The sequence below is a fragment of the Lolium perenne genome, chromosome 1, assembly GCF_019359855.2.
Source record: "Lolium perenne isolate Kyuss_39 chromosome 1, Kyuss_2.0, whole genome shotgun sequence".
Lineage (NCBI taxonomy): Eukaryota > Viridiplantae > Streptophyta > Magnoliopsida > Poales > Poaceae > Lolium > Lolium perenne.
Window position 1 is genome coordinate 73,159,767 of NC_067244.2, and position 23,287 is coordinate 73,183,053.

Below are 23,287 nucleotides of genomic sequence, written 5' to 3' on the forward strand. Positions count from 1 at the left end.
TATTTTGCTTTTCAATGCATGAGTGATAAGTATAGTACTTTGCATATAGTTTGATAAAAATAATCAAATGACATGAGCAAGCGATGAACTTGCCTTTCTTGACTGCAAGATTATGCAGGCAAAAGCTTCGATACGTGATAACTCCAAATTCTGAAATACCATCATCGTCCGGTAAGGACAATGTTTAAAGAACTGGCAAAGATGCTATAATGCATAGTATGAGATGCAATCGTCCAGCGTAACCTAATCTCGATGATTTAAGATTGATGAGTTGTAAAGATTTATTTAGGGTTTGTTGCACTTTTAGAATGGTTCTCAAACAAGGTTCTTATTAGGGTTTGGTTATATTAGCATCATAATCAAATGATATAAGACATCATAACAATCATACACATAAGAAATAGTAGTGGAATAATATGTGAAGAACAGTTGTCAATTTTTAGTTCTACAGGACGTGGTTGATGATTACTTATACTATACTTCAAAAGAATAACTTTTGAAGAACATGTTGTTTAAGAAACATTTAGTATTTCAAAGAAGGATTAAGGCTTCTAAGGTTTGATTGACATTTGTACTTCAAAAGAATAACTTTTGAAGAACAGGTTAAATAAGAATATGAATTATACATATATAGGAGCTATGGCTTTCTAGGGTTTACTATTGAATTCATTTAGTTCCACTAATAGGAACTAGTTGGTTCTTAACTTGGAATGGGTTTCTATATAGCAAGTATTGGTAGTTTTATTGCTATGGTTTCTTCTAAGCATCATATCAAAGGATGGTTGTTTAAGATGATTTATAAATTAGCTATTAGGGTTTACTATGGTTTCATAACTACTTAACTAAGTAATTTCTAATGGTTGCCCAGCTAAGTGGTTTATCATTTCCTAAGTAGGGTTGAGTTGGAATAGGAGCATGTGATGTGCATTACTACACAAGATTGGTATTAGGGTTTCTCATCATGGTTTAACTAGGGTTTGATGGTTGAGGTTAATCCTAATGGTATGGTACCTAGGATTGATGATAAATGGTACTAACATGTGGTAACAAGCTAGGGTTTATACCTAGGTGATACTAGTGAGTCATATAGGTTTTAATTAAGAATAGGAACATGAAATGATAATCTCATGTGACTTGGTTTATGTTAGTGGATCATAAGCATGCATTCATTGGTCACATAATATGGTTTTCTATGTTAAGTAAATCTCCCATGATCATATGTGACACATATCTAGGGTTTTAGAGTTGGTTCTAAGGTGGAATGATCACATGGACTAAACCCCGAGGGTTTTAGGATTTCAACTATTTAGGATGAACACATGAAATAATGGGATCCAGGTCTTACTTAAATTCAAACTAGGGTTTCTAAATTATGGTACAACTCCTAAAATGATGATTGGAAATATAAGTGTGGTAACTAATTACTTTGAAGCATAATTAGTAATGGTTTGGCATTTTATTAATCTACACAAGACTTAATAATTAGAATAACTCCTATTTTAGTTTAATTAAGAATCAGGGTTTAATAATTGTTATTAGGGTTTAACATAATTAACTTTTTAACTAAAGATGTTTAAGTAAATAAGTTTTGGATTGATCAAAATAATATGGGCTTATAATATTTTCTTGAGTTATTACTTATTTAAAGAAAATGGTAAATAGTAATTTGCAATTTAGGGTTTATGAATTACCACTAATAATTAAATTAATGCAAACATGGTAAATAAAGTTAATCTTAACATTTTACTTAGTTACTAAGTAGTTAAAATTTAATTTTTAAAACTTTAGTAATTATTGAATTCAAATTGTATTTTAAATAATTGAAATGGCATAATTAATAAGGTTAAAAATAAGTGAAATTTTATTTTGACACACATTTTTGTTTTATATTTTATTTGAATAGAGTTTATTTTTGTGAGCATTTTGATATATTATTCATATTTTTCTGAGTTGAAATGAATTTTATTTATTTTGGCAAAGTTTCAGTATTTTTCCTGGAATTTAAATTAAAGCAAAATACTAAACGTACCGGTTCACACCCTAGCTACTGCGACTGACGAGTGGGGCTTGTCTCCACGTCGGATGCCACGTAGGCAACGACTGGTCAAGGTGGACTGGGCTGTTGACCGCACCGGCGTTAACCGCCGGCCAGGGCACGGTGGCGCTGCCGATTTACGGCCTCCCGGGATGCGCGGCTAGGCTCTATCGAACGAGTACAACAAGACAAAGCGAATGGTGGTGATGGTTTTGCGAGGGGATCACCGGAGCTTCGCCAGTGATGAGCTCTGCGGTGGTGCTACTCCGGCGAGATTTGAATCAGAGGCTACAGAAGGTTCTAGGATGCGAGATCTAGATCTACAGATGCGTATGCTCACCCTGAAGCTCAAGGTGTGGACGGCTCCGGCGATGGTCGACGGAGACGACGGCGATTGGTGATTTCTCGGCGATGTGCCGCAGAAGGGAACGCCGAAATTGAGCCGCTTCCTTGCTCCCCTTGATGCTCTGCTCCTCCAGGGTGCTCCTTGAGTCCAGGCGCTCCTCCTGGACCACGCGCCGGAGGCTAGGGTGACCTCCTCCGTCGGCTTCGTCTTCGACTCCGGCGACAGAGAGTGGATGAGCGGGAGAGATAGAGAGTGTCTGAGCAGCAAAGGAGTGGTGGAGGTGAACAAGGAATGCACGGCGACGTCTTCCTCCTATTTATAGGCCAAGGGAAGCCCTGTGGCCTCGACACGGCGACGGCCATGGTCGAGAGGTGGCGGTCTCTGGAAGCTTCTGGTTGGTGAAGATCTTTGCTCCCGCGGATAAGCTCGGACGCGAGAGAGGTTGGGCGTGGTTCTGAGTGTCTGACGACGTCCGGGGCAAGCTTATCGTCGACGAGATCGTGGCCTACTGGCTCCGCCCCGCTGTCGAGCTCGGAGACGACGACGACGACGCAGTCTATTCTCTTCGCACGATTCTTGACGCACGCGAAACGGTATTTGGCCGTGGGCTGGACTGCTCCTGGGCTTTGATGGGCTGCTGTGGTGGGCTGCTGCGGCCAGGTCTGGTAAGCTTCCCTCTCTTTTCCTTTTTTCAAATTCTGTTTTTTTTTTATATTTTCTGGTTTCTATTTGGTATTTGAATTCATATTTGAATTTTGTTTTATTTTACAGGTTCTAAAATACTTGAGTATCAAGATAATTTGATAATCATGCCTACTGCATGGTTTTGTTATTTTAAACAAATAGTTTGGTTAGGATTTAATTGAGATCTTGTGAGGCTTAAGTAAAATAGAAATGGTTAGTTACTTATTTTAAATTCCCTTTTTAAATTTAGAAACTAGATCTATTTAAGTGGTTTGAAAATTTATGACCAGTGCTTGGTAAACATGTCATTAAGTTTTGTTATTACTTAACAATATTTATTGTCCCCATGTATTTGATATCATGGTTAGAGTTCAAATTAAATGGTGTTGAGAATGGAATGGTTCATGATTTTATGTGGAGATTTGTTTCTAAGGGTTTAACAAAATGGTTGGATCAACTCTATATTCATTACTCTTGCTCAGCACTTCTATCTTGGATGTGTACTTGTGATCTATGATACACAAGTTAGGGAACAATATTTTAGGTGGATTGGATCCTATGTGAAGAGGTTTAGGGTTTTGATAATGCTTCACTAATTGAAGTATAAATAGGCATGAGGTATGGCAGGATTCTAATTATAATCCAAGTTAATCCATGGGTTGGAATTCAAATGTAGTTTAGGGTTTAAGTAGTGATCACCAATGTGATACACAACTAGGATTAGAATATGAGCATAAGCTTTGGTTATGTTTCACTAATGGAACATGGCTCTTATCTACAAGATTAAAGGTTGGTTTAAACAAGTAAGATGTAATACTACTCTAATATTCTCTAGGATGGACATGGCTATGGTTAGCATCTATAATCTTTCTCACTTCTAAATGTCTTGTAATAGCCTAAGGTCCTACTCAAGATATGATGATATGATCCTCAAAATATATGGTTTGCCTAGGGATTCTACCTTGCAATATTCTGTAGCTTGTTCTTCAGGAAATCTGATAAACCTACATCTTGTGGTATGCCTCCACCTCCTAGCTTCTTCATCTTGATCCTAGCTAATTCACATGAAGTGGCTCTATGTGTTTTCTTCCTTGTATCATGCTACAAGGTGAGCAAATGGATGAAGGGTGTGGCTCTATTTATAGGCTTGGGCAAGCTCTAGTATCATGACACATAGATGGTGACTCTTGTGTTGGTTTGATGAGTAAGGTGCTTGGTTGTCATGCCCTCATCCATAGCAATCCTTTGAGCATGAGGTGGCAAAGCTTGGGGTTCAAGTCATGTAGATATTTTCATCCCATGTGGCATAGAGATTATCCTCTCATATGATTTATTTTTGGATAGCCAAGTGGCATTTGTTACTAAATATCTTGTGGATGATTTTATTATTGTGGAGGAGTCACTATATCATATTGGATTGGATTTATATTATAATATTGATCAAAAGATCAAGGTTGAAGGTTATTCCTCAAATTTGGATAGTTGGTTTTGATTTCACCAAGGCATGATCATATGAGTTTCAAAATACTCATAATCAGTTTGATTCAAATAGTTTGAACTATAAATCGTAATGTAAATGGATTTAGTTTTATGATATTCCATATACTTAATAAGTTATGATTTAAATAAGAATGTGTGGCTTTTATGCACTTTAGACCCTGTGGTTTACCTTGTTTGGTAATAAGTTTAGAAATGAATTAATTTACACATAAAGGTAGTTGCTAACTTTTAAGTGTTAATAAGTTAGGGTTTGATTCTTAAAGAATGTGTTGTTATAAATATAATTCCATTTGATCTAATCCATAGATCAAATCATCTCTACCCAAAACAAGGTTTTAACAAAGATCATAGTGAAGTTTATAGCGCTTGACTTGATGATCTACTTCAATTCCAGCAAGTCAAGTTAAACTTCAGTTACTGTGGTAGGTTTTATTTGAAAGCGCGAAAATTCCCCGGATTTTCTATGCATGAATGCAATGCACACTTTGGTGTTCTCTCATTTTATTGCCTCTAAACCTGGGATATTACACGCGGCTGGGGAGCGACGTCCCCCAAACGCGGCAGGAACAAAACGCGTCCCCCCAAACGCTCGATCCGGCGCTGTTTGGGGGACGCTTTGGGGGACGCGGCTAGAGATGCTCTAAGGCTCCATTCCCTCATGATTTCTTAGGACGATTCTTGGCTTGCTATGGTCCATCGTAGAGGATGATTTGATGGTACTTTGAAGCTGTGGCGGGGAGACATGCCACTTCCTTAGGCTGATCGTGAGAGCATCTTCACCCGCGTCCCCCAAAGTGTCCCCTAAAGATATTTGGGGCGCGTCGGACAATTTTTTGTTTCCAACCGTCCCGCGCGGCCCAATACGGTGTCCGGCGCCCCGATCTCATACCCGGTCCACAGGGGATGCTCCGGGCGCGCCGGACACAATGAAAAGCGAGGCGGGGAGTGGCGAGCCCGACGCGTCAGCGACACATAAAATTCGACCCCCTCCCGCCACACCGCGCCTCTCCCGCCGCGCATTTCTGCCGTCCAAAACATTTCACCGCCTCTCCTGCCGATTCATTTCTCCCTCCCGCCGTCAATATTCTCTTCCTCCCGCCGCTGCTACCCTCTCCCATCCATGGCGCTGCCGACATGCCCCAAAAAAATGGCCAAGAAAGTTGCCACCAAGCTGTCGGGCAATGATGCAGCGACGAAAGGGCCGAAGGTGCCCTTCACGAAGCCGCGGAAGGCGTCGGCGGTGAGGAAGAAGCCGGAAGGGTAGACCGATAAAAGGTGGGAGCAAGACTGCCTGCAGCGCGAGTTATCGACATCGGAGCGGAGGGGACGGCGGGTGGTGCAGCAGGAGAAGAAGTCGGTGGCGGCGCGTGCGTACCAGAAGGCGATGGCCCATGGAGTACGTGACACCAACGCGATCCCATGTAGTACGTCAGGCCCAACATACATTCTGGGAGTGGTGTCCCCGTCGACACCCGGTTTCTTCAACGAGGGCCCTTATTCCACTCCCGGGTGCGTGACATCGAACTTATCGCCGTGGTACGAGGATGCGAAGCCGCATGGCGGCTTCAACCACAACCCCATGTTCTACTCCTCGGCGTACGACCCAGCGCCCCAACACCAGCCAGGCCCCGGTGCGGATGGTACACCTCTTTCTACGAAAAGTTTTAACGTCGAGTTTAATCACGATCTGATTGCGCTTCCTTTGATTAGTTCGACCGCTCCATGGCGATGTACCGGAAGAACTCGGAAGGGTTTAGGCCTTTCGTGCTACTGCATTGCTATAGGAAGCTCAAACGAACGAGAAATGGCGGTTGGCGCATATTTCGTTGTCAAAGGGGAAATATGACACTGATCTGGATGCGCCGCTCGCAACATCGGCAGGGTGCCCTATTGGCAACAAGGCTCCCAAGGCCTCATTGGCCGATGCAGCGACGACCGAGAAGATGCAGGCGTCGATCACACAGTGCCTCGCACAGGTCTCCTCGACCCTGCTCTCCCACGACAAAAAGACCGACAAAAGGTGGGCGACGCTGCTCAAGAGGCAAGAAATGAAGATGGAGCTCAAGAAACGCAAGGAGGATATGTCCCTGCTGATCGCGTCGACTGTTAGAATGTCTCCCCGGACGCGGGTGGCGCAGAACTTCTACAAAGGCATGATCCTCGACGACATCGATGCCAAAATGGCGGCAGCAACCCCAATCCCGGAGGTAGAGCCGGCACCAGCAGGCGCGTCTGCAACAGCGTCTGCTAGTACACCTGCGTCGGCAACATCGACATCTGCATCGGCGTCGGCCTCGGCATCGGCGATGGAGCAGGCATACCAGGCAGAGCACGATGAGGTCGTCGTGATCGCCGGGCCTACATCGACTCAGGATGCATCGTCTGCGTCGCCGAACCCTTTCTTCTAATTTATGCTTTGCTTGCACCACCGGTCTGTAATATGATCGCACGTCCAGTACTTTGATCGTTGCTACTTCGATTGCGATGACTTCGACGGGAACGATCTCTTTTGAATGTGAACTGTTTGAATTTCTGTTTGGGGACCGCGTTTGGGGGACGCGGCTGGGGAGCGACGCCCCCCAAACGCGGCATGAATAAAACGTGTCCCTCAAACGCTCGATCCGGTGTCCTTTGGGGGCCGCTTTGGAGAACGTGGATGGAGATGCTCTGAGGCAATCAATAAAAGAAGTAGCAATATGTTTCACAAATAAACAAAAAATAGTTTCTTTTGCTGAACTCATTGTAGAAGTAGAAAGTTGTATGTTTCCAAATAAAATAGACAACTAATGGTGAAATACTTTTCGAAAGCCGACTGTAGTATTCATCTGATAAAAGGGCGGTGAACAATCCATCAATTTTTCCAAAAAAGAAAGCACGGTGGAATAGACCAAATGCTATTCTTGTTTCATTGCAATGTGGAAGACCCATTTATATACAGGCTGAAGGGATTGGGAAGGGCCAAATGGATGTGTCGGGGAGTCACCTCTTCCACCCAGACACCTCCCGAAAAACATCCCACTTAATACATTTAATCACATGTTTTATTTGTCAACAGTCTGTCCTAGCATGGGCTTGCCCTTGAGGAAGTGCTGAAACATTATCAGCCCTTGCCGCGGGCGGTGCAACGGAGCCTCATAGCCTGCGCCTCTGACGGTCACCAAAGTGAGGCCCTTGTATACCTGGCTCCAACCGCCGATCTAATCAAACCGGGGGAGGAGGAGGAGCAGCTAGCCACTGACGCATTTCAGACTGAGCAGCTGGATCGGGAGGCGGCGGAGTCGTAGGTTGTGGATGCGGAGGCGGTAGGACGCGTGCGAGAGCGTTAGCGCCTGTTGGCGCCTTGGCGGGCAGGGCGGAAATCGCAGACGGCAGAGCGGAACTCCGGGCCGAGCTCGCCGAGGCCAGGACAGAGCTCGCGGAGGCGCGGGCGGAGATTGCGGCGGCTAGCGCCACCCTTGCGGCGGCTCCACCGTTGCCGTCAGCCCCACCCGCGGACGCCTATATCCACGACATCGCCGCCGACGATGAAAACATACCCAACGCGACGACGAGTAGGTACGGTCATTGTAGTTTTAGGTTAACTCGAATAACCATCTATGTAAAGATGGTCCTTTTGGCCAATCAATAGTAATGAAGGAATATTTTGCTAATTGTCACTACCTAGTGGGTTCGGATGCAACCAACGCGCTCACTTTGCACGACCATGCAGCGTCTGTGGAGACGCAAACCTGTTGCCTATTTGGGCCACGTTTCCGTCGTTGCGGACGGCCCGATCAATCTGCGTTGTCCCGCTGGAGCAGAGTCCAGACGCATTTTCGATAGGGGGCGGCGTCTGTTTGCGTCGGCGCGTTGGAGATGCCCTAAGCGAAGTTGTCTAGGCCCGAAAAAGAAACGGATGTACTGTGTACTGATATATCTAAAGCGCAATCCCTATTCGCCGCTCAATGCGGGAGCGATTCGCTCCCGCTTAGGCGACGGACGGTGTGGGCCGGCCCATTAGCAGCTAGCAGGTATGGATTTTTCCCTTTGTTTTCTGGTTTTTCGGTTTTTCTCAGGTTTTCTCAGTTTTTTCTGGTTTCTTTTTTATTTTTGCTGCATTGGTTTGCTGATTTCGAAATTTGTTCAGATTTTTTTTTCTCTGATTTAAAAATGTTTATATTATAAATTTATTCAGATTCAAAATTTGTTTAAATTTGAAATTTGTTCAAATATGAAATTTGTTCAAATATAAATTTTGTTCCAATATGAAATTTGTTCAGATATGAATTTTGTTAGATTTAAAATTCTTTGTTTTTTTACTAAACAATTGTCAAATTTGAACAATTTTCTATTTTAAACAATTTTTATGTTTGAACAATTTTCAAATTTGAACATTCTTAAATTTTGAAATTTTTGAGATTCGGACTTTTTTAGATTCAAACATTTTTTAGTTCAAACTTTTTTTATTTTTAAACTTTTTCAGATTTGAATATTTTTTAAATTTAAACATCTTTAAAGATCTAAACTAAAAGGAAAGAAAAGGAAGAAGCAATACCTTTCGTTGGGCCCAGGTTTTGAGCGGCCCACGGGGAACCTCTTCAGGCGGAGCGAACGCTGCCTCCCGCTTAAGGCGGAGAGTAGGCGCTCCCGTTTTCGTCCGCTTTTTCTGTACACGTGAACGAGCCGGAGCGGCACCAGGCATCTCCGCATCCAATCAGTTCGGGACTAGAATCAAAGATACTAATCTCTTTGTGACCAAGATTTCCGGGTATTATTAAAAAAAAAAGATTTCCGGGTATTCCAATCCTTCTTTTTCTTATTCGTTTTCTTATTTTTCTGCTCTATTTATTCTTATTCACGTTCTGGCCTCTTTTTTGTATTTCTCATTAATTTTTATTAACACTTGTAATTTTTTCTGTTTATTTTTTATTAGTATTAATCCTTTTTCACCTTTATGTGTTTTTTTTTCGACCAACACATGATGTTTTCAAATTATGCGATCCTTTATTTCTATATGTATAAATATTTCTTCTTTCCATACAAAAAATATACGTGAACAATTGTTTCATTTTTTTTGGTTTTCTTATCCTTTTCTCTTTCTTGCGTACTTCAAAAATGTTCACGGGTTTGATCAAAATACGTTCATGGATTGAAGAAAGGTTCAAGGGGTTAAAAGAGGGCATTCACAAATAAAATTGTTCATCGGGTTGGAAAAATGTGTCCGGATTTGAGAAAACTATGTTCGCATATTAAAAAATGTTTATGTGATTAAAACAGTACATTCACGGATACATTATTATGTTCATTGGGTTTAAAGAAGAGTATAAAAAGTATAATGCATTAGAAAAATATTCACTGATTAAAAAAGTACGTTCACATATTCAAAAAGTGTTCACTGGGTTCACTAAAAGTGAACAAGGCTACAAAATGCTCACGAGTTCAAAAAATTACTCTCACGGATTCAAAAAAAAATATGTCCACATGCTGCAAAAAAGTACAACCACTGATTTTTAAAAAGTTTAGCATGTTCAAGAAAATGTTCATCAGATTTAAAAATATGTTCACTTTTTAGAAAATGTTTGTCTGATTTAAAAATGGTTAAAGGTATAAAAGTATTCATCATATTCAAAAAATCTGTTTTTAAAAAATATTCATGTTTTAAAAATAGTTTCATATTTAAAAAATGTTTAAAGTATAAAAATATTCATCGGATTCAAAAAAATGTTCAATTTTTAAAAAATGTTCATGTAAAGATTCATATTTAAAATCGTTCAATATAAAAATGTTCGTTCAATTCAAAAAGATGTGCACTTTAAAAAAAATCATGTTTTCAAAAAAGATTCATAATTTAAAATTGTTCAATATATAAAAAAGTTCGTTCGATTCAAAAAGATGTTCACTTTTCAAAAAATGTTCATGTTTTCAAAAAATATTCATAATTTAAATTTTTTCAATATATAAAAATGTTCATTGGAATCAAAAAGATGTTCACTTTTCAAAAAATGTTCATGTTTTCAAAAAATGTTCATGTTTTCAAAAAATATTCATAATTTAAAATTGTTCAATATATAAAAATGTTCGTTGGATTCGAAAAGATGTTCACTTTTCAAAAAATGTTCATGTTTTCAATATCATCCTATTCACATTAAAAAAAATATTCATGTTGTAAAAATGTTCACGGGGTTCAAACAATTATTCATGATTGAGAACACGAGGCCATGCATGCATGGACCTTCAGTATCACTATTGTCTATCTGTTTCCTATTCTCGTACACTTTCTCTTTCGATAATGAACATTTTATTACTTTGAGCTCATACACTTTCTTGCGAGCCCCTTTTATTTGGGCACAATACGAGGCAGTTTGGCCAGCTAGTGCAGCCAACAGATACCTTTTCACGGTAATTCCATGTATGGGACATAGTAATATAATCAGACGAACTAACCACTGAACTGAGAAACAGTCCAAAGAAACTAATATGGGCCGAGCCCACTTTGAGCGAGGGGTGCGCGGCGACTCCTTGATATGGCGCTAAAGGCGGTACATAGGAGCTCCCTATCTAAAGGTATAATTGATGCCCCCCATAGGGGGTCTCACATCGATCTGAGAAGCTGGCCATTGGATGGTTCCTTGGAGCAAATCTCAGCCGTCCAATTTTTCACCACTTGGTATAAAAGGAGCACGCACGCGGTGGAAACCCTAGCCGCCAGCCCATCTCTTCCCAATCCCCATGTCTCTCCCCTACTCCAATCCCCACGTCATGTCTCCCTTCTCCAATCTCCTCCCTGCCCACTCCCCTTCTCCTCCTCCACAACCATCTCTTGGCTGATTCGCCGCCGCTCCATCTTCTGGCCGAGCTGGCCGAGCCACGCGTCTTCTCCTCGCCGAGCTTGTTGAACAGCCCCGCGCATTCTCCTCTTCCATGCTCTACCTCGTTCTTCCCCACAGCAAGAAAAGTTCGTGTTCTAGGTCTTGGAGGAAGAAGAAGAGGTGGGAAGAGGAGGAGTAAGAGGAGGAGAAGGAAGAAGAGAAGATCCCCACTTTTCCTGTCTGATTCCTCCAGATCCAGCTCTAAAGGTGAGTTTCTCCATCCTTCGTGATCCTCTTAGGTTCTGCAAATGGTGGTTCATAGGTTCTTATGGAAAGGGACTAGCAAGATCAAGTGGAAACTAGAGGAAACATGTTTCTATATTTCCGTTTCTGGATATACATGTTCAGAGATCATCAGTTTCGAGTATCCAGTTGGCCAAATCAGAGAAAGCTTAGTTGGAGTTTTTTGTAGGCCTCATTCATGTGATCGTTTTGAGTGGTCATTCACTCAATTTGGTTCAGCGGTTTAGCCGCAGCGATACAAACAAGTTGTTGGTCTCTTTTTTGCAAAAAACAGTGTTTTGATAGCTTGTGTTCATATTTTCTCATGCTATTCCATGGTAAATTTAATTGTGTTTCACCACTCGATAACAACCTTGTACATTTTAGTTTATATTATAGATCAACTATATTTACTTAATTCCCGTGAGTAGGTGCCTCGACCCCATCTTCGCAGATAACCAGAGAGTGCGTGGATCTGCAGGGTATTTTCTCATGCAAATGAATTCTTATTGAACGCCTCCAAGGACCACCAACTTAATGCTTCATCAAAAGGAGGTGTGAGCATAGAATATGTTGTACAAAATGGTCTACAGTGTTCAGTGGTTTATAGAAGTGAAACCACGAAAATTCCGGTTGATATTCAGTTTTAGTCATTTGAAGCTTTATTCTTCAAATTAACTCTACTCCGTAGTTTCTACTCCTAAACTTGTATAATTAGCATATTTGGATGGAAAAGTTTCCTTGGAATTGTATGTCCCACATTACACAATGAATTGCAATGCAGTCTAGAGATAAAATGTATTTCTGTTTCATACAAAGAATTATATGTCTACATTACACAGTGAACTGCAATGCAGTCCAAAAAAATGTGTGTATTTCTATTTGATGCATTAGAGGGTATTTGGAATCAGTCTAAATTTGCTATCCTGAAATATGAATTATGCCCTTTGTCCTTTCTGATGTCTTCATATGCAACCTTCTTATTTTACAGTAAAGCTAATGCATCAGAGAGGACGATGGTTGCTGGTCGGGGATAACTCAGTCTTTTTGGTTTAACGATTCTGGAAAACTTATTGAAGTAAGAATTATAATCTCTACTACTTAAAAAGAAGGAACGTGTTCCCCCTTCTCCCCCTCCTTTCGTCGTTCTCTTTGGTCGTCCGTCTCCCATCCCTTCGTCGCCCACCCGCCTGGGCCAGGCATCAACATGGGCCGACCTCAGCCCATCGCCTCAACCGCATCACCTCGCCCAGGTACCAACCGCATCAGGAATTAAATCATGCGACATGAGTCACGCTACAAAGGAAAAAAATCAATCTCACTTAAATGACCAGGTATCACGCTCCAAAGGTATGTAATCTCACAATAACGCTAACACAATTAAATCAATTAAATGAGAACATGGGGCGAGATATATGCAGTCACAAAGGTATGTAATCTCACCCAGACATTAGGCAGGTATCATCTCATGCAAAAGGTATGTAATCTCCGCAGTAATCACGAAACAAAGGTATGTAATCTCATCAAGGCTAGAATGACGCAATCTCATTACTGTCAATTAAAGGGGAACCTGAATTGCACCCAGGATGCAGTCATATCTCTACTACTAAAGCAGGACCTGCACGAGACATATCGTTTACCTGGGACGATCTTCAAACATCTTTAGATGATCGTCGCGCATGTCGCTGCTGCAGAAAAGCCGCCGAGATCTACCGGTACCCTGGAGGTACAAGCCATAATAAGAATTTCCTTCAAGATGTGATATCTTCGTGATCTAAAGCTGTTCATCATCAAGGACGGTGAGGGGTTAGGAACATGCATCTGTTCAAACCAATTGAATTGTATCATCAATTGCAGCCCCATTTGTTTTACCTATCATGTAAAACAATCTGCTGGTACCACCGCAGGTACACGCCATCTTCAAAGGATTGTCCACGCCCGTCCCTGCTGCAGCGCTGCCCGGCCGCCGAGATCCACTGGTACACTGCAGGTACACGCCATCATTAGATTTTTTTCTTATAGACATGCTATCTTTATGATATGTTATGAACATGCATATGTTCCTGCGAATTAAATTGTATCAAGAACTGCCAACACATTTGTTTTACCTATCAAGTAAATCAAGTCTACGGTAGACCACGGTCCCACCCCACCGTCGGCCTTTCCCACGTGCCCGCTCGAGCCCGGATGCCGTCGCGCCGACTACTGAGTTGACGTGCGATGGCATCTTTATTGAGTTGTCCTTTGGTATCTTCCTCTCTGCTACGCAGGTGCTGTCGGTGCGTACAGCGGCCATGGCTTCCATGGCGTCGAAGGCTGACGACCAGGCTGAAGGCGAGTAATGCCAATGTATGTGGTGTGACTGAAATTCCATATATTGAAAGGGCACTGCTCACTGCTTAGAAATTTGTTTTACACAGTGATACTATATTTTGTGAACTTTATACTTACACATATCAATATGTCCAGATTCTAGCTCCAAAGCGAGGAGAAATTGTTAGTCAGATTGGTGATGCACAGAGAGCAAAAGTTTATCATCATGGCAGACTTATATCACTCAAGATGGTGAAAAATCGCCCTGAAGGAAGTGGGGAGGTTCAAGTAAACATAATGTATGTCTCTAGGAGGTAGGCACACAAATTCATGTTGGAGAATAATTGCTATTAAGTAATAACAAGAAGCCTGAGATAGTGATCTTTTCTAGAATAGGCGATTATGTTCCTGTTTATAACATTATTGATATTAATTAGCAATTACATTGTCATCAGTATGTTTCAACTGTTTTTTCGGCTGGCAATAACTTAGCCAAAATACCCTTGATTTGCAGCAGTATAGAAATATGCAGTGGCTTGTGTTATGTTTCTTCGTTTCTACATTAATCAACATTGTGCCAAACTGCTAACAAACTATGTCTCCTAAGGTTGTGGCTTCTACTTAAGAATGATCATATAAGTGAAAGTGCACTATATTGTTAGTTTCTCCTTGTGAGAAATATATTAGTATGTCTAGATTCCGGCTCCAAAGCAATGAGAAATTGTTAGTCAGATTGGTGATGCACATAGAGCAAATTTCATCATCGTAGCAGGCTTCTGTCACTGAAGATGGGGAAAATTCGCACCGAAGGAATTGAGAAGATTCAGGTAAACATAATGTATGCCCCTAGGAGGTAGGCACACCAATTCAGGTAGGATAATAATTGGTATTAGGCAATAACTAGAAGCCTCAAATAGTTAATCTTTTCCAAAACAGGCGACTATCTCCCTGTTTACAACATTATTACTATTAATTAGCAACTAAATTATCATCTGTATGGTATAAATATTTTGTCCATTGGGAATACAGCCAATAATACAAATACCTTTGATTTGTAGCAGTATATTAATCAACATTGTGCCAAATTGCTAACAAACTGTGTCTCCTAAGGTTGTGGCTTCTAACTAAGATACTGGATGATCATATAAGTGAACTGTGAAAGTGCACTATACCAATTCGGAAGACGCTGCGTGCTAGGGAGCGATATGGGCAAATGGTTAAACAGAAGAAAAAATGAACTACTTGAGAAGCGTCATGATTCATGAAGCCTATGAAAAAAATTAGCAAAAGGCACCGATCTGACTAGGTTATGTTTACTTTTTTATTTTCTGGATAATTAAATGCAACTGACAGTTACCATGTTCTCACCATGATAAGATCAACCCTTGAGATCTCCAATGAAGTATATGCAATAATTTTCTTGACATCACTTTACCAACCCTAAAGGTCTAATAGTCGTGTTAATTGTTCTGATCATATTATTCATAGCTTAATCAGGTCCAGGCAACCAATGGAGACACTTCCCTTGGTGGTGAGGACATTGATGCTACCTGGTTAACGTATTTAAAAGTTGACTCTTCAAGGCTCAGGGATGCTGCTGAGAAGGCCAAGCGGCCAAGGTTGAGCTTTCTTTAGGCTGATTCCTCTGAAGCTGGCAGGGAAGGTTCTACGGGTTGGTGGTATGACAAGGATGCCAAAGGTCCATGACTTTGGTTCTCAGATATTTGGCAAGTCGCCTAACATCTGAATAATGGAATTCCTTGAAATCCATGTAGCGGGCATGAGCAGTAGCCAGCACTAAGCAAGTAAGCATACACAATACCCAGAATAGTGACAATTAACATGTATGTTGGTCTCATGAGTCTCATCTCAGAGATTCAGGTTTCCCCATGACCATAGTTGTTTGATATATTAATATTTACATGCATCATTATCCCCTTGCAAGAGTGCTATAAACGAGTTTAGTTAATGTGTTGGATAAAGAACTCTAACAAACTGAATAACTGATCATTACCTGAGATTCAACATGTTTATGCTTTAGCTGGGCTTCGGAATGTGCAGGAGCCAAGATGCATGTGCTCAAACATCTCACACTGCCGGCGGAGAAGGGACGCAGAGGGGCGGGCGTGCGGCAGGGAGGTAGGGTGGTCGGGGACCGAGCCAGCGGAGGGTCAGAACTCGCGCGTGTGGTGGGGAACTCATGCCGGTCGTCGTGGCTTGATGTGGCCTCAGTACTATTTTGATAGTAAAAAAACATCCATCGACAGATCGACTAATTGTTGGTATAGAATAAGAGACTCAGCTGTGTGAGTATGGGTAGCAGCAAACTAAAATGATTCAGTTCATCACGACAGCAAATATATACATTATACCCAATATGATTTGTGCTTCCACTTGCTTGAAGAATTATTTCTTCCAACTTTCTTATATAATTTCAACCAGAACTTTAGCAGGCTTTCTCGTGTTCAATTCTATGATCTATCAGATGCATGAGACAAATCTGAACAGATACCTGAAGCAATTCCAATAGCTGATCGTGCACGCCTCCCTGCCGAATCCCGGCTAGCTCTTCTGTGTGCCTCCCAGCTGAATCCGACTGCACCGGAATCGAGCTCGGCCGGCGGTGCTGACGGAGAGGAAGAGGCCATCGACCCCGTGGCGGGGAGATCGGGCGGCGGCGACCTCGATCTACCATGCGAGGGTCGGCGAAGGGAGAGCGCAGCCGTGCACCCAGGCTCCGGCGCGACCTCGAGATCAAGGAGCGCCCATGGCTGAGATAAATTGGTGGGGGCGGAATGAGGCCATGGCGGAGAAACGAGGGTAAAACGAGTGGGGAATGACTCATGTCCTTGTGACTGGTGCCGTGGTGCATTTGGTTATTACATTGCCCAGCTAGCCTATAGCTCGGCTAATACTAGAAAAATACTACCTCTGATTGAAAAATGTAAGACCATTTAGATATTTTGAAGTTGTCTAGATATATAAACTAAATTGTGTGAACCTCCACACTAAAAATAGACTTGATACATGCAGTAAGTCCTGGCGACACTTCCTATCCCTAATTTCTCACGCTTGCCTCGCCGGTAAGGTCGAAAACCTACCTAGCGTTTGACCATGTAACTGTCGTCAACCTAATTTCCACGGCGGCACATCATGCCCCATCGTTTGAGGATTTCTTGGCTGGTTGTTGTTCTTCCTTTCCGCATTTTTAGGACATCCCTTCCTGGAAGTCTTAATCCCTTTTCAAAACATTGTAGTCATAGGAGGCCGGCTAGCAGATCGCTTGCATGTGGTTTTGAGTTTTTCTACACGGTAAATTAGTTAACGAAAGAGGACATGACATGTTTTTGTGGACAACGATTGAAAATTTGTATCAGGGATTGAGATAATAATCTTATATAGCTCAACCCATTACAACATACATTGAAAAATTCAAGAGATGGTTGATAGTGAGAGGAGTCAAAAAGAGCCGTACATTTTTTTCATTTGGGGATTAGTTCGTAAAGCTTCTTCCCGGTTCCAAAATTTTATTTACTATTTCGTTGTTGTTCAAAGTTATTTTTCCAGGTTTTGTTCCAAGTTTTCCTTGTTTTGTTCCAAGTTAATTTTTTATCTAGGTACGGAGTCGAGAGAGCGATGGTAATTGCATTTAGTCACTGAAATAAATTTAGAATCAGGAAACTACATATTACTGCATACATGATCTCTAAGAGAAAATAAAGCCATGGTTTTCAAGTGTTTACAGTGCCAATAATTAAATATATATACATGTATGTCAAATGGTGAAGTATAATACTCAAGTAACCCTGAATGACATGTATTTTATTAACGAGGGACCATTTTATCTTAATAAAGAGGTACTTTCTATGGATCTTTATTGACGTTTTACAGTTGCGAGCATGATAGGACATCATGGAGGTGCTGAAAGGTTTGGAAGAGGAGAGCCTCGCCACGTCCAGTGCCATCATGGAGGCAATGGCTATGATGTTGCGCCTGTAGAGGGAGAAGGCTGATGTCCAGATGGACCTTTGCCAGTTTTGCCACCTTGCTGATGGGAAGATCGTCATTTTTTACGCCAAGATTGAGATTATGGAGCCTGCTGCAGCATTAAGGACTGGTTACATCAACACTCTGTTCGCCATTTTTCAATGTTCCGTTTTGTTTCCTTCCCTTGATCGACATACCGACCAGCTAAACGTGCTCTCGACCGGTTGTTTTTGTTTCAGGAAAGGAATCAGCATGACATTCAGCGCCAAAGAGAAGGGCTTGTGAACTCCCGGAAAGGTGATTCACCACATCTTCTCCATGCCTGTCTACATAAACACTCATATGCTTAGAGTGTTCTTTGCTCAGAGAAGATTATACCAAAATTCATATTCTTTGCTAGATTGAACTATCAAAGTGGCCAATTTTCGAAGCTATTTTTACTAGCATACAAAGTAGGCAAATAACACAGGTAAATTCAGGCCTTCAATGTTGCCACTTGCTGATTTTTGGGATAATTGGGTTTCGTAAAGTGTTGCTTCACTAGCCTGTTTTATGTATAGTTGTAATGTTCTAATGAATTTTGATCCATAAAAAGGGCCGAAGGCTGTTGCTTGGAAATAAAGAAGACGACTAACCTGGTAAGGACCAATTTTGATTTTTGACTCCACCAGAAAGATTGTTGTACTGTTGAACTGAGAGTTTTGGACAGATATGATTGGTGTAGCAAGGCACGAACTGTTTGAACCAATATCATTTTGGAAATATATTTTTGTTTCTTTACATGTATTGTCACCCGTGGCAACGCACGGGCATTTTAACTAGTTCTTCCTTTTAAGTTTCATTTTTTATTGAGATCTCACCTACTAAATTAGTATTCATTGTGAAGGAAAATGACAGTGATGCCTAGTGGGCTTATCACCTACTATTTCCCTTGCTTCAGGTATAGCTATGCTTACTCTTCCTATTTATTTCTTTATAGATGGGTTGGTACCAATTGTTCCATTACTCATTTTGAAATGCATACGGCTCAAAGAAATTATGAACCCTTCCTCTTTTCTAGACGAAATTTTAGACTTCCGTGTTTGGAAAAAAAGTCAGTTATAGTCCACAGCATTTTCGCTTTAATCTGATATACTAAAATGTTGTTTCTCTATTCAAATTATGTTAGACACCAAGGAAAACAGGTATCTGCTCTTTCTTGCCAGTTTTAAGCATCATCTACTTCATGTATTTCACTAGGAGTGGCTCCATAATCTTGCTACAGTTTGAAGTTTCTCATCTGAGATGTCATTGTTGTTGGGTTATGGTTATTGATGTGTTAGGTATGCATGGAGCAAATCCCATTCCCATTTCTGTTTATTTATAAAAATGTACTTGAAAATTTCTCATTAGCTCAGATATAATTGTGGAGTTTATATTTTCCTATGAATTTAAGTGCCCTGATATGTGCGGATTACAGTAACGATGACGAGCTGACCAACCATGCCATTGAGGTGAAATCGACACACCTCGAGGAAGGTGATGTACCGCCGAGGCCACTATCACTGTCATCATTGCGCCCGGCTCTTTCCACCGATCTGGCGCCATGGCTGCATCCCTCTCCGTCTTCGTCATGTCGAGAAGCCAAGGTGTGGACTCTCTCTCTCTCTCTCTCTCTCTCTCTCTCTCTCTCTCTCTCTCTCTATTTGGAGAATAGCTGCTTCGAGATAGGGCAGTGCTCCCGAGTACGTGGTGCAGGCAGCCATGTTGTCGTTATTAATTTTGATTTGTTCCTTTGCAGGTCTCATCTACATTATTCCAGTTTCCTCGTGCGCCAGCGCCTCGAGATCTCCGGCGAGCGTACGGTGTCCGCATTGGTGCAGCGCTTCTACGCCATGGACTTCATCAACGACAACGCGGGCTGCTTCGCCAACGGCGGCATTTTCCCCAAGAACGGCCGCATCATCGAGTTCGGCAGCCACCGCATCTACTTCGGCACCGTCCCCGTGCGCCAGCGCCTCTCGCCGGTGCTGGTGGCACCGGATCCGCCAAGATGGCTCTGTGCTGGCCGCGCCGCCGGCAGCGTCGAGGTAATGATGACCGGTGTGGCTGGTGCAGGAAAGGAGGTTGCGGCTGAAGGTGCCGGTCGCGCGGTTTCGACCCGTGCGGCTAAGCCACCGCTGGAGCGCGGCACAGGCGCAGCGGGAGCATCATCCGCGCCGCCGGAAACACCGCTCCAGGCGGCGATGAACGTCCTCGCCACCCCCATCGCGCAGAACATCGATCCGGCAGCGGCTCAGGCGGAGCTGGAGGCGCAGCGCCAGAAGATGCTGGAGAGCGGCAAGGACATCGTCAGGGCGCAGCGCGAGCTGAACCTAACCGTACGTGAGTATAACGCTGCCCATGGCTTTGCTTCTGTTAACGCGCATGCTGCCAGGATGCCGGAAAACCGGCTAAAGGCTCGCAACCTAGATCAAGATTTGCGCAAAGAGATTCTTACCGGTAAGAGCGCCTCTGCATCTGTTAGCATCGTGGAAAAGCCTAAGTATAGCAGCCCGGATAAAACTATAAAAGCTGCTAAGGCTGCAGTAGAGCTATGCGAGTCGCTTTCCGGAGAGGCTTTGGTAAAGCAGCAAGAGCGTGTTAGAGAGCTGCTGGAAACCATAGAGCAGCAAAATGCTGAGCAGCTGGCTAAGCTGAACAAGGCCGCGGCCTCAAAATCCGCGCGTTCAACAAAGAATGCCGGTAGCAAGTCCCATGGGCAGGCTTCGTCCCCCCATCCGGATAGAAGGAGAGAAAAAGATGTGAATGCGCAGCAGATGACTGTGTACGATCCGGTTCTTGCCGGAAAGCAACAAGCCGGGCAACATGATGCCGGTAGAAAAAGCCAAGGGGCAGAGCGAGGCTACGCCAGAGGCTATGCCGGAAACAATCATGCCGGTAGATATGAGACCGGGCAAAACTACCAAGCTGCAAGGGCAGCGTACGATGAGGAGGAGATAGATCCCCCAAGGTACCGGCAGGCGAGGGCCGCGGTACCGGAATGTTACGATGAAGCCGATTCTGCAAGACCGGCAGCATACCGGAACCCATTGGGAGAACGCCTGGGAGAGAGATACTTACCGGAACGGGATGCGAGGCACCGTCTGGATAGAGTGTACTTATCAGAAATGATCGAGGAGGAAGGTCCTCCAGGTCCGAAGTGCTTTGGCCCAAGGATCATGAAGGAAAAACCACCAGTTCGCAACTTTATGTTGCCCCGTGACACAAAGACGTACGACGGCACCACAAAGCCGGAAGATTGGCTCGCGGATTACGTGACCGCGGTATACGTTGCAGGCGGTGGAGGAACCGTAGCAGGAGGAGGAAACCGGCGTTGGGCCGTGAGGATCATACCATCGTTTTTGGTTGGACCGGCAAGAATTTGGCTAAACAACTTGCCGGCAGGAAGCATAAATGGCTGGCTGGATTTTGAGGAGGCCTTTGTGAGCAATTTCAGCAGCACTTATCAGAGGCCAAACAGGCCGCAGCAACTTGCTCTGTGCGTACAGCGCCCGAATGAAACAGACCGGGATTATCTGGCCCGGTGGAACACCACAAGGAACTCCTGTGAAGGGGTAATCGAGGCACAAGCCATTGCTTGGTTTAGCAGTGGATGCAGAAGAGGTTCACCGTTGTGGCAAAAGTTGCAGCGCAACATGCCGACAATGTTGGCAGAGATGATACGTGTGGCTGACAGCTATGCGTTGGGAGACCCAACGCAGCCGGCAGTAACCGGGCCGGAACAGCTGCGCCACGAACAACACCGGGACAACCGGAATAACAAAAGAAGAGAAGATTTTCCGGATCGAAGGTACGGTCCGCAGCAAGTTGCTGCTGTGCAGGAAAACTTTGAGGCCAGCGACAGCCAGAGGCAAAAAACCGGATCGCAGCCATGGGCGGGTCCTAAGAAGCAGTGGGTGGAAAAGAAACCCTGGGTCCAGAAAAGAAACTGGCAAGAACCCGCAAAATACACCATGGAAGCTGCCATGGACCAACCTTGCCGGTGGCACACACCGAATCCGGCACACCCGTCAAACCATCTGACGAAGGATTGTACCTGGACCAAGTACTTGATGCAGAAAGGAACAGTGAAAGATGCGCGGCCACCACAAGACATGCCGCAGCAGCAGCAACAGCTACCGCCACCACCACCACTTACCGGGGCAAACGCCTTACCAGTACAGCCAAACCGGCAGCAGTACCAGCAAGTTAACCGGGTGGAGCAAAATGATAACCAGCCACCTCAACCGGCACCATTAGGCCGGAATGTTTACGAAGATCCGCATCTGTGCTGTGTTGTCTTTGTCACTGAGCCAACAGACCGGCAAAGTGTACACCGGCGCTCCATGGAGGTCAATCTTTGTGATGCGGCAGTTCCCAAGTACATGATGTGGTCCAATCAGGAAATTACCTGGTCATCCAAGGATCACCCTAAGATCATGCCGAATCCGGGTGGATATGCTCTTGTTGTGGACCCAATCATGAAAGGGCCGCAAACTCGAGTGAAGTTCAGCAAGGTGCTGATAGACAATGGCAGTAGCATCAACATCATGTACAAGCACACCATGCATACGCTGGGCATAACAGAAAACATGCTTCAGCCAACACGCACAACGTTCCACGGGATCGTTCCTGGCTTGTCCTGTGCCCCGATAGGAAAAGTTCGGGTGGACGTGGCATTTGGAGGACGTGACAATTGCCGGGTGGAAAATCTGGAATTTGAGGTGGTGGATCTAGACAGTCCCTACCATGCACTGCTGGGGAGACCGGCGTTGGCTGCTTTCATGGCCACAACTCATACGGCTTACCTCAAGATGAAGATGCCGGCACCTCGTGGACCACTGACTGTGGTGGGAAACTATAAGATCTCACTGGAAACTGCATCTGCCGGATCGAACCTAGCGGAATCGCTGGTGATCGCGGAGGAAAAGAAAAGAATGCAAACAGCTGTTGCGCTGGCTCAGTCCTCACAAATGAGCTTAGCGGCAATGAGTGAAAACGTGGGTTCGCCGGCATTCAAGCCAACAAATGAAACAAAGGACATCGTGCTGGATCCGGCTTACCCAGAGCGCACCGTTCACATCGGTGCCGGCCTTGACCAAGCATAGGAAAGCGCGCTCGTCAGCTTCCTCCGTGAGAATCGGAATATCTTTGCCTGGTCAACTGATGATTTGGTAGGTGTTCCGAGGGAGCTGGCTGAGCACTCTCTAAACGTCCGGAAAGATGCCAAGCCGGTGCGGCAACCACTGCGCCGGTTCGCTGAAGACAGAAGAAAGATCATAGGAGAAGAGGTAACCAAGCTACTTGTTGCCGGATTCATTGTGGAAGTCA

At 43.7% G+C, this 23,287-nt stretch overlaps 3 long non-coding RNA genes across 6 annotated transcripts; 2 read left to right on the forward strand and 1 right to left on the reverse strand.

The window, feature by feature from the left end:
• Positions 1–11,256: 11,256 nt before the first annotated feature.
• Positions 11,257–19,743, forward strand: LOC127297225 (uncharacterized). 2 transcript variants are annotated; one of them, XR_011755413.1, is made up of 5 exons: positions 11,257–11,620; positions 12,627–12,713; positions 18,822–18,875; positions 19,395–19,563; positions 19,716–19,743. It is a non-coding gene; the product is annotated as an uncharacterized lncRNA (long non-coding RNA). The 2 variants fall into 2 exon arrangements; XR_007848991.2 differs by lacking the exons at positions 18,822–18,875; positions 19,395–19,563; positions 19,716–19,743 and adding an exon at positions 13,543–13,655 and having other exon boundaries at positions 12,627–13,434.
• On the reverse strand, positions 12,767–16,764 carry LOC127297216 (uncharacterized). Of its 3 annotated transcripts, none has more exons than XR_011755412.1 (4): positions 16,461–16,764; positions 13,508–13,619; positions 13,276–13,415; positions 12,767–12,879 (listed from the first exon to the last, which is right to left on the reverse strand). It is a non-coding gene; the product is annotated as an uncharacterized lncRNA (long non-coding RNA). The 3 variants fall into 3 exon arrangements; XR_011755410.1 differs by having other exon boundaries at positions 12,793–12,931; positions 16,461–16,763; XR_007848990.2 differs by lacking the exon at positions 16,461–16,764 and adding an exon at positions 13,744–13,763 and having other exon boundaries at positions 12,793–12,931.
• On the forward strand, positions 13,802–16,404 carry LOC139838486 (uncharacterized). The gene is made up of 2 exons (XR_011755414.1): positions 13,802–13,984; positions 14,105–16,404. It is a non-coding gene; the product is annotated as an uncharacterized lncRNA (long non-coding RNA).
• Positions 19,744–23,287: the final 3,544 nt, after the last annotated feature.